Below are 10,053 nucleotides of genomic sequence, written 5' to 3' on the forward strand. Positions count from 1 at the left end.
TGCTCCGGAGACACCGTGAAGGGCATACGGCCTTGACCTAATGAATCAATGTCCCCCCTAAGCACAGGACATATGTAAGATCTGATACACCACTGTCTGTTCGTCTAAGGTAGGGGACCCCCTTCATAATGCCATCAGCCGATGAGGTGCTAGGAATTCGCTTTGTTATGTATGGCAGCAGTGCTGTGCGTGTCCTTGCTTTGGCTAGAGTTGGTGTGGCGTGCTGCTGTTAAGCGCTCAAACATAGGAAAGATACCCCCCCTCTCAGAATCCTGAGCAGATTACCAAACATAGTGAATCTGTGAGTGATAAGAGCCTGACACTCCAGGTCCCTGTCTCACAGACAACAGTTGATGACTTAGGGAGAGAGAGCTCCGACAGTGAAAATGACATGACAGCAGACAAGGTAGCAATGCCCGGCTAGCTCAGTCGGTAGAGCATGAGACTCTTAATCTCAGGGTCATGGGTTTGAGCCCCATGTTGGGCGCCAGATGCTGCAGTGATTAGTTTCTGGGAAGGGGAGCGTGGTGGGGGCAGGAGGCACGGAGTCAACACACAGACCCCAGGTTTTGGGTGGAAGCAGGCCTGAGACAAGCAGCCTGCAGACTCGTTTATTTCAGTTGCTACAACAGCTTATAAAGCCAAGGCAGCCAATCCGGTCAAGGGACGGTCTATGCTCTAACCAATCACACCCTGTTGCCAGGCAGTTTCTGAAGCCATCCAATCACAGCCTATTGCCAGGCAGACTCTGTTGCCAACGGCCATCTTGGCATGGCCTTCTCATTCCACCACACTTCTGCCTTTAATGTATTTAAGAAACTCCTGGGACTGGTGCTGTGGTGCAGCCAGTTAATGCCCTGGCCTGAAGCCCCGGCATCCCATATGGGCACCGGTTCTAGTCCCTGCTGCTCCTCTTCTAATCCAGCTCTCTGCTAAGGCCTGGGAAGGCAGTACAAAATGGCCCAAGTCCTTGCGCCCCTGCACCCATGTGGGAGACCCAGAAGAAGCTCCTGGCTCCTGGCTTTGAATCCACACAGCTTGGGCCATTGCAGCCATCTGGGGAGTGAATCAGTGGATGGAAGACCTCTCTCTGTTTCTACCTCTCTCTGTAACTCTTTCAAATAAAGAAAATAAACCTTAAAAAAAAAATCCTAAACCTGGCTTTGGAGTCTCTTTGCAATGTATTCTACAATTTATTTTCTACTGTGTTGGTTTTTCTACTGACTCTGTGTGACTTTGTTATTTTCTCTTGTACACACAAATTTTAAAAATCATTATAATGTGTGCTCATTTAGAGACAGCATTGATACTTATGTAAAAAATTACTAATTAGCAAATTGTCTAAATTTTATTTGTGTACTGCATGGAAATGATACTTTTATGCTAAATGAGTTCTGTATTATTCAAAAGTAGCTCTGGCATTTCCATTCTGTTTAATTGTGCTTTCTGTGTATTTCCACATCACTAGTCTGTTCTTTACTTTGTATAGGTTTGTATTTCTCCATATTACTTTCAAAAGGAAATGCTTTCAGCTTTTCCCCATTCAGTATAATATTGGCTGTTGGTTTGTCATATAGCCTTTATGATTTTGAGGAATGTTCTTTCTATGCCTAACTTATGGAGGATTTTTATCATGAAGGGGTGTTGAATCTTATCAAATGCTTTCTCTGCATCTATTTAGATGACCATATGTTTTTTGTTCTTCATTCTATTGATGTGATTTATGACGCTTATTAATTTGTGAATGTTGAACTATCCTTGCATTTCTGGGATAAATCCCACTTGATCATGATACATGATCTTTTTGATGTGTTTTTTATTCGATTCTCTAGTGCCTTATTGAGAATCTTTTTTATCAATGTTCTCTAAGGATATAGGTCTGTAGCTTTCTTTTTGTGCTGTGTCTTTGTGTGTTTTGGTATTAAAGTAAAGCTGGCCTCATAAAAAGAGTTTGGCAGAGTTCCATCCTGTTCAAATTTTGGAATTTTTCGAAGAGTATTGGAGTTACTTCCTCTTTGGAAGTTTTGTAGAATTCAGTAATAAAGCATTAGGTCCTGGACTTTTCCTTGATGAAAGACTTTTGATTAGGGCTTCAATTTCATTGCTTGTTATGAGTCTTTATGTTTTGTGTATCTTCTTTAGTTTATCTTTATAGGTTATATGTATCCAGGAATTTACCCATTTCTTCAAGGTTTTCCAGTTTACTAGTATATAATTCTTCATAGTAATTACTTATGATCCTTTGTATTTCAGTGGTGTCGGTTGTAATGTCTCCTTTTTCATCTCTCGTTTTGTGTTTTTTTTTTCTGTTAGTCTCTCTAGAAGTTTATTTACTTTGTTTATCTTCTTAAAAAAGTATTTTGTTGATTTTTTGTATTTTTTTAGTTTCAATTTTATTGTTTTCTGCTTTGATTCTTATTGCTTCTTGATTCCTGCTAATTTGGGGTTTGGACTGTCCTTGTTCTTCTAAGTCTTCAAGATGCATCATTAGATCTTTAATTTGGGCCATTTCTCTTTTTTAAGATAAGCATTTAATGCTATAAATTTCCCTCTTAATACTGCTTTTGCTGTATCCCACAGGTTTTGATATATTGTGTTTACATCTTTATCTATTTCAATAAAGTTTTTCATTTCATTTTTAATTCATCAGTGACCCATTCATCATTCAGTAGCATGTTGTTCAATTTCCAAATATTTCTGAATGTTCTGCTGTTCTTGTTGTTGATTTATAGTTTTATTCCTTTATGGTCTGAGAAGATACATGATATGATTTCCATATTTTTAAATTTGCTGAGACTTGTTTTGTGGCCTACTATGTGATGTATCCTAGAAAATGTTCCAGGTGATATTGAGAAGAATGTGTATGCTGTAGCTGTTGGGTGAAATGTCCTTTAAATCTATATTAGGTCCATTTGCTTGATAGATGTTTCAACTCTGATGTGTCTTTATTGATTTTCTGTCTGGATGACCCGCCCATTGATGATAGTGGGGTGTTGAGTGAACCACTATTATTGTATTGGAGTCTGACTCTCCATTTATGTCTAGTAGTATTTGCTGTACATAGATGGATGGTCTTGTGTTGGGTGCATATCACTACCTTCCATTTACTTATGTGAATGAATAGTGTTATTCCAATTCTCAGCTATTTTTCCAATTAAATAGTGAAATCATGGTTAAGATTCAAGTGATGAAATTATCTTTGTATTAAATTTGAGGCTGTATTTTAAGGGTTGTTTGGGGAGAAATGCCAATTTTATTCCCAGTCATGTAGTTTAAGTTTTGTTCATCAAAATAAAAATAATTCACCTCACACTTCACAAATTCTGAGCATATGTGACCTCAGTTATTTTTTAAAAGACCCATCAAATCTTTTTTGGGAGTGTTTTAATATCTTCTGTTTAATTATTGTTTTATATCTTTACAAACTATATAATATGTAATATATTGACAGAAATATATATATATAATATATACAGGAAAATATACAATATGTAATATATTGACAGAGAATAAAGATTAGTTTTACCCATGTTTTCTTTTTAGTAATCATTGCTCTATACTTAAAATTAATTATTTTCTAAATACTGTTCCCCTTGATTAATTTAGGTTTATATTTGATTCTTATTTTTCTTTTGTCATGGGAGTGTTTGTTTATTTTTCTTTGAATGAAAGGGCTACAGATGTTTTGTGAAGCATTACATCCAGTCCTTACATCTTATTTGTTATATAGAAAATATAAATGCTTTTGAGCAAATAATATGTAAATAATAATATATTTTAAACAGTTATAAAGTATACAAATGAAATTCTAAAACTCATTCTAAAAGCCAATGTATTTTAATTGAGGTTTTTTAAAAAGATTTTATTTATTTTATTTGAGAGTTAGAGTTACAGACAGTGAGAGGAAGAAACAGAGAGAAAGGTCTTCCCCCTGTTGGCTCACTCCCTAAATGGGCGCAACAGCCGGAGCTGCACCGATCCGGAGCTAGGTGCTTCCTCCTGGTCTCCCATGCAGGTGCAGGGCCCAAGGACTTGGGCCATCCTCCACTGCACTCCGGGGCCACAGCAGAGAGTTGGCCTGGAAGAGGAGCAACCAGGACAGAATCCAGCGCACCGACCGGGACTAGAACCTGGGGTGCTGGCAACACAGGCAGAGGATTAGCTAGCCTAGTGAGCCGTGGCACCGGCCTGCAATTATCTTCTTTAAAAATATACACTGCTTTATACTTTTGTCTCTTATGTATTGCTAGTAAACAAAATTTCTTTGTTTCTGTTTCCTAGGAAACTTTGAAATTTTTAAATATTTTATTACCAGTAATTTTAAAAAATCTTCTTTTTTCAGCATAAAAGCAAAATAGCCGCCATTATTTGCCTACCTTGTGTGGAGTAAAAATTTGAAAAAAAAGAATTTCTTCTTTTCTAAAATTCTGTATCAACTTTTGTTAGTATATTCTGATGTATTGTTGTAATGATCATTTCATTAGCTCACAATAATAGATAGAATCTTTTCATGCATGATTTTTATACTTACATTATATTTTCTAAACAGAAAGAATCCATAATCTCTCTACTGTTATAAATCCCAGGTCTATTTTGAAATTTAATTGAAAATATTTTTATTGTGTATTCTTTAATTGAAAGGCAGAGTATCAGTGAGAGAGAGGGAGGGAGAGAGAGAAAATTTTCCAGCTGGTGGTTCACTTCCCAAATGAGCCAGGCCAAAGTCAGGAGTTTAGTACTCTGAGTTTCCAACGTAGAGTTGTAGGGGCCCAAGTACTTGGGCCATCTTCTTCTACTTTCTCAGATGTATTAGCAGGGAGCTGTATGAGAAGTGGAGCAGCACGGACTCAAACTAATGCTCATATGGATGCTAGTGTTGTAGGTGGTGGCTTAACCCATCATGCCACAATTCCTGCCCAGGTTGAACTGAAATTCTAACTCCAATTTCCCTTTTTGCAGAAGGGTTTTCCTCCAAAATCCATGGTTTGTGTGTGTGGGGGGGGGGGGGGCTTTAATTTTATAATTCTTAGTATGTTACCTTTTATCTATGTTTAACTTCTTTCAATGTGTGTGTGCCTTGTATCTTCAGTTAGAGCAATCTGCTACTGATCCATAAAATCAGCTGTGAGTTTTATAGAACATGGCTTAGTAGACAGTGACTCTGGATAGACTGTGTAGTATCACTAAACAGATTAGAACATTAAATAGATATTACGGGTTGTAACCAGCCACTTCAGAAATTACCATGAATGAACCACAAGTGAAGGGGCTGGCAGAGTGACCACTGATATCGGCATGACCCAGTAATAGGTATGATGGGGGAGGGGCTACTGTTATTACCTCTAATCTACTAAGAATGGAGGGCTACAGTTTGAAGAATTTAAATAATTTATCCAAATCACTTCAGTTGTAAATAGCATAATTTAGAGACAAATCTGGGAATTGGATTAAGCCATCAGAGTGACTCTCTATGGGACCACTGGGTTCACTAAGTGACAGAGATTATTTTTACAACCTGGAATAGGAATCCAGCATTTTGGCTGCTCCCACCATGGGGAAAATGAGATGAGATTCAAGCAGGCTTATGTAAAAGTGTGAATGTGATAGGCTCTCAGGTAATACAATTGCATATTGGATGATTTTATAATTTCCTGGATAGTTCCTGATATTTTCAAGTAACATTTTCTTTTATATAAAAAAAGAATTTATTTATTTACTTGAGAGGTAGAGTTATAGACAGAGAGAGGGAGAGTCGGAGATAAAGGTCTTCCATCCATCCGCTGGTTCACTCCCCAAATGGCCACAAAGGCTGGAGCTGGGCCAATCTGAAGCCAGGAGCCAGGAGCTTCTTCTGGGTCTCCCAAGCAGGTGCAGGGGCCCAAGGACTTGGGCCATCTTCTGCTGCTTTCCTAGGCCACAGTAGAGAGCTGGAAGAGAAGCAGCCGGGACTCGAACCAGTGCCCATATGGGATGCAGGCTCTGCAGGAGGAGGCTTAGCCCACTGTACCACAACACTGCCTCCTCAAGTAACATTTTCATTGCTTTCTGATTAGGTGAAAATTATTTCATATGTCTTTTAAAGTGTCACAATTTCTAACAACTTTGATCATCTCTTTCAGGATTCCGGATAATCACCTCTCTTTATTATCTAGCAATATACACCTTAGTACATCACATTCTCTGCTAGAACAGTCTTCCCTGTCTTTTATTCCTAACTAAATATTCAAAAGTCGTTTCAAGAATCTCCTCCTTAGTGAAATATCTTTGCTTCTCTGTGACTGAAATGTGTACTTTCAAAGCCTCCACTGTGCATTATGCATACCTTCATTTATAGCACTTAGCATGACTCTTTCTAATGGTTTCTTCAAACCCATTTTTTCATTAGGCATATAGCTCATGAAAGCAGGGGCCATGACTTTCCACTGAAGTAATCCCAGCACCAAGCACTGTGCCTTTCAAATAACAAGCATACATTAAATGAATGAGAATAGAATGCATAGAGGAAGAAAGAAAATTAAGTACTTCTTTCCGTTGCCTACATATACCACTGTTTCTACATCAAGATGCTGTGCATTTAGAAATAATGTGATAGAAAACAGTCATAGCCAGACAGCTTGTGTGTGTGTTTTCATAGACAAAGAACCTTAATAATGTTTTCTTCATTCAAGCATATATTACATACCATATAAACTCAGAAGACTATTTTTTAAAAAATAACACTATAGTTCTTTAATCTAAATGGCTCTGAATAAAAACAAATCATTCTTTCTATATCTGTGAATTATTGTTTAAGGAAAGAGTACATGTGGAGACTTTAGGCACTACATCCTAATGCAAAAAAAAATAGCAGAAAATGCCAGTATATGATCTGTTTTGTTTGTTTCAATATAATTCATATATGTAAAATTGGAATAGATGAATCTTGAGAGTTCAGTGTTCCTATCCCTACTCAATATGACAACTATACTTCCTCTTACACAAAGATATTCTATTTTTCTTCTCTAAAACTTACAGCTAAGTAATTAACTTTTTGTATTTTAATCAAATGTTCTGTATCCACTAAACACAAAATTGTAAATGTGTACTTTTAAAATAAATTAATTGATCCAATGAATGCAGACACACTATAGAGCATGCAAATCAAAACTTTAAAGTATGGAAAATTTTAGTGAAAACAAAGAAACAACTAAGTGATTTAAATGGAAGAGTCCTTTGGTTGTGTGAGTAGGAAGCTGTGTGGAGGGGAGTACATAAATCAGAGCCCACTTATTTTATAGATGCATATTTTTATGACTCTATATTTATTTTTTAAATTCTCATTAAATTTTGTTTTAAAGGGTCTCAAAATTCTGTGACAGATTTTTGGTCAAGTTGTTTCCATTAAAAAGTACTGATTTTAAAAACTAATAACTTAAAACTGCCACACACACACAAAAAAATGGTCCATAAAACATTCTCCTTTCCTTCTGAAGGTTTTACAATGCATTGTTATCATTAACCAGTCTTTTACTATTAAACTTAAATGGCCAATTGAGACAAACATGACTCTATATTTTAAATAAATTTCGATGCAGTAGTAAGTTTTAAAGGTTACTACTATACAAAAACAAAAATATAAGAAGGATCCTATAGGGGGCACTCAAGTACCATGAAATGGAGCATCTGCTTCATTCTACAGTTAGATTTTGTTTAGCTGAAACAGGATAGACCCTTGGGCACATTTTCATATTACCTTTTATATAAAGAACAGAAGTCAGTAAAATAAACGAAAATACTCTATGTCACACTTCTACTATTCCCCAAAGAAAGACAAAAGGATATTAAAAGATGAGATTAAGTGGCATTTTATGCCTTATTATTCTAAAAGCATAAAGGTATGATAGTGTGGGCAGCTGAATTGTGCTGCATTTTCCAAAATTCCAAGCAAAGTTTCTTCTGCATTATATAGTTCAGTGCTGGAGGTAATTACTCTTTTCTGAGATGCTTCTTTGTATAAAAGTACAAGAAATAAGAATAATGTATCTCATTTTTATAGATTATAAGGCAAAATAATATTCTGAAACTAAATTACTTTGGAAATTATAAGAAGATATTTCAAAAAGTTCATGGAATTGAAATTACACGATAAATGTATTTTGGTGAAAAAATATTTTGAAATCCAATCATAAGCTTTTTTTTTATGATACACATTTGCCATTAAGTTTGTGAAAGATCCTATAAAGGAGTTAGTCTACCATTCATGTAGAGAAGTTTTAGTAAATTATGGTGACTTTTTAATGATGTGGGTAAGAGAACGTGAGTGCAAAACTAAAACCCACTCCAGTAACCTGTGTGCAGGTGGATCTTTGTGTGTTTTTTTTTTTTTTTTAAGATTTATTTATTTATTTGTGGCCAGAGATACGCCAATCCAAAGCCAGGATCCAGGAGCTTCTTGCCAGTCTCCATGCAGGTGCAGGGGCCCAAAGACTTAGGCCATTTTCTCCTGCTCTCCTAGGCCATAGCAGGGAGCTGCATTGGAAGTGGAGCAGCTGGGACTGGAACTGCCACCCGTATAGGATGCCGACACTGCAGGTGGGGGCTTTACCCACTATGCCACAGTGCCGGCCCCAAACTATGTTTTGATAGCAGACTTTATTTTAATCAAAACCTAAATGAAAACCTGTGATAGCTTCTAAATGAAATCAAATGTGTTTTCTGCACAGTGCTAGAGGAGGAAAAATTTCTTTTAGACTTTGAAACTGTAATTTCAAAGAAGCTGCTATTTTATTTTAATATGGTCCAGACCATGGCTATTTATTTATTAACCTGGTGATGTTCTTGGGGTAGTGACATGAATCTCTTTAAACACAATGACTGCTAATCTACATTTACTCTCCCTTGAGAAATTCCCATTGAAGTACTAAGAGCATGTATGTTTTTATGTCTGCATTTTTCTCATGGGATGACTTAATTTGTGCTTTTCATGTGAAAACAGGCACATACAAGTGCTACGTGCTTCTCTTCATTAGCTTGTCTGTAACTATCATAGTTGCAAATAATCCATTCATTTCCAGTACCATTTGTCAAATCAATAACTTAAGGCACCTGTGCGTAGGAATGATTGAGTCCTACAGTCAGTTCTTAGTCCTACAATGTGTTCTTATGAAACAAGTTATTAACCCTGTTTCCTTTATAATGAAAGACATCTAAACATTTGTTCTCATAAAATCGGATGATATATCAGCAATCACTTACAATATACAAGTTCTTGGAATACTTTGACAGCATCAAACTAGAGAAGAAAAACAAGCTGTCACTAAGATTTCTCAGATTTAATACAACAGTTAGTATAGCCAAAGACATGGTATTTTCTGGAACTGTCTTGATTAGAAATATTCTTCCTGTGGCTCCATAATTATATTTATTAAAGTATGTTTAAGAGATGTTCTAACATTGGTTTGGAAACTGTCACTATTATAAATATAAAGTGTGAAAGAGTAGAGGGAAGAAATAACTCTTCAGAGCTAAAAACAGAGCCAGGTAGTTAACACTCCAACATCTCTGTGGCTATAATTTTCTTTCACTTGGAACCTACATTCTAGAAATGCTTCAGCCAAATCCAGGCCTGGAGTCTAGATGTTCTTTAATACATTTTGTTTATTCAAACAGAATTTGTTACTTCTTATGAGCTCTTGTCATTGTGATTTGATGCATCTTTGTGGAAATGCCAAAATGAATTAATCTTCTTAATTTTGAATAAAAAGTGAATGCTAATATCAACTATCCTTTTACTAATTATATACATTCCCTGAATGTGAGTCAATTTGTGGTTATATGTATCTACCTTTTCTCTTTTCAATGAATTATGATGTAGTTTTCAAGCAAAGCTCAGTAAAGAGCACAGAGACTACTGTCGTTTCCATTCACTTTCTTTAGTCAAAAAAGGGAATTATAGTAGAATAAATTGTGAGCGATATCCATCTAAAAGCACAAAGTTCATACTTCTTTCAGAAGAACATACATTTCTTATAAAGTATATATAAACTAAATAACTAAATATATTCTTGGTCTTCT

General features: G+C 36.0%; 1 non-coding gene across 1 annotated transcript; it reads left to right on the forward strand.

Annotated features, from left to right (window-relative positions):
• The first annotated feature begins 414 nt into the window (after window positions 1-414).
• TRNAK-CUU (transfer RNA lysine (anticodon CUU)) lies at window positions 415-487 on the forward strand. The gene has a single exon. It is a non-coding gene; the product is annotated as a tRNA-Lys (tRNA).
• The last annotated feature ends 9,566 nt before the right edge of the window (window positions 488-10,053 follow it).

The sequence above is a fragment of the Oryctolagus cuniculus genome, chromosome 3, assembly GCF_051225735.1.
Source record: "Oryctolagus cuniculus isolate XC-2025 breed Fujian yellow rabbit chromosome 3, ASM5122573v1, whole genome shotgun sequence".
In the NCBI taxonomy this organism is placed as follows: domain Eukaryota; kingdom Metazoa; phylum Chordata; class Mammalia; order Lagomorpha; family Leporidae; genus Oryctolagus; species Oryctolagus cuniculus.